At 49.6% G+C, this 1,582-nt stretch overlaps 1 non-coding gene across 1 annotated transcript; it reads right to left on the bottom strand.

The window, feature by feature from the left end:
* Nucleotides 1–907: 907 nt before the first annotated feature.
* TRNAG-GCC (transfer RNA glycine (anticodon GCC)) lies at nucleotides 908–979 on the bottom strand. The gene has a single exon. It is a non-coding gene; the product is annotated as a tRNA-Gly (tRNA).
* Nucleotides 980–1,582: the final 603 nt, after the last annotated feature.

Raw genomic sequence — 1,582 nt, forward strand, 5'->3', positions numbered from 1 at the left:
TTCATTCCTCCTCCCTTCAGTCCAGTTTGAACCCGTCCCAGCAACGAAGACCTTCCTACTTACTGCAAGGTGAGGCTCTGCCCTTCCCCTAGAATCCACTCCGGGTCGGAGGAGCTGCTAGTCCAACTTCTGGAGCAGCCGAGATATTGAACAACGAACGAGCAAGCTACCTTGCCTCACCCTGAGATGAGAGGGAAGGTCGATTTGACTCGAATCCTGGACCTGATCTTTAATCCTACACCGGTTAATGATGCGATGGGATAAGTTTTTTTTTCATCAATGCTGGCCCAGTCGAGGCTCGTCCATGCCCAATCCCAATGGACAAACCTCTGATCTGCCCCTAGCTCTATAATCCACCCGTCTTCCCCAGTCCCTGAAAGCCCTCCTATCCTTGGCCTAGCCCTCTTTCTCAACTCGAGTCTGAAGTTCAGCGGCTTTCATCATTGACGAAGACCTGCGCTAATAAGACAAAGAAGTGGGGAGTCTATGCCTTTTCATAAAACGAAAAGCTTTCAGTCCTTGAATGAATCAGTAACAACGAATTCGTGGAATGGGGGATCAAGAAACGGATAGGGAGGGGAATGGCCTTTCCATTATTGGTGGACCTTCCCTTGAATTGAACCGGTCACGGAGCTCTCCATTGAGTTGTTTAGGTTCTGGAATTCCATCTCTAGTTGGGGGTTTCAGTTCGAAGGTTATCAAATGTGGTGCGGGTTCATCTCTCTCGACCAGTTCAGGTTCAAGGGAAGGGTGATCGAGGGGACCCAGACTTTAGATCTCTTTCTTCTCTATTCTATGGCGGGGGGGTTCTTTCGTATCAAGAGAGTGGTTGGGAGGCCAGGGGAAGACGGATTGGATCGAGAGGCGATGCCTACTCTACTCGTTACCACTAAACGACGAAGCCAAGAGCGGAAGGAGGGACTTGAACCCTCAACCTCAGCCTTGGCAAGGCTATGCTCTACCATTAAGCTATTTCCGCCAGCTACGGTAGTGGCGAAGCACTACTGAGCAATTAACGTATCACTTGATACGGACGACTTCTGTTTTTCCGCCGGACCACACTCTTAACCTCCGATCGAGATACGAGCACGAGTAGGTAGGCGGCTAGGGGGGGAGGGGCGGCTGCCTTTTCCATCAATCTCCGGCCGCTCAGTGCCGCTATTGGTGCGAGTTGTAAGGAAGGAGTCTTGGTCTCGAGTCGAGCTGGGGCGTCATTTCATTCTCGTAACGGGAGTGAGTGCACCGCAAGATCAGACAAGTGACTCCCTCGCAGCGGTGGCATCTGTCTTTTTAGTTCAGTCATTTCCTAAGACGGCTCCTCTTATTATACGATAATCCAAGCAGATCCGGGAGCTGAAACATGAGTGTTTGTCTCTTTTTCAACTTCAACAGGAATGCATCAACAAAACAGCCCTTCCATATAGATCGTCGTGGCATGAACTTTGTCAAAAAAAGAATTTATAGCTAACTCCTCTTCCTATTGATCTTGATTAGTTCCAGCTTGTTGAGAGTTCTCTTTTCTTTCTAGACCGGACCCTTAGACCGTCTCCTGAAAGACCTGCTTATCCCGCATGTGCTTTCG

Source organism: Cicer arietinum, chromosome 5 (assembly GCF_000331145.2).
Source record: "Cicer arietinum cultivar CDC Frontier isolate Library 1 chromosome 5, Cicar.CDCFrontier_v2.0, whole genome shotgun sequence".
NCBI classification, from domain to species: Eukaryota; Viridiplantae; Streptophyta; class Magnoliopsida; order Fabales; family Fabaceae; genus Cicer; species Cicer arietinum.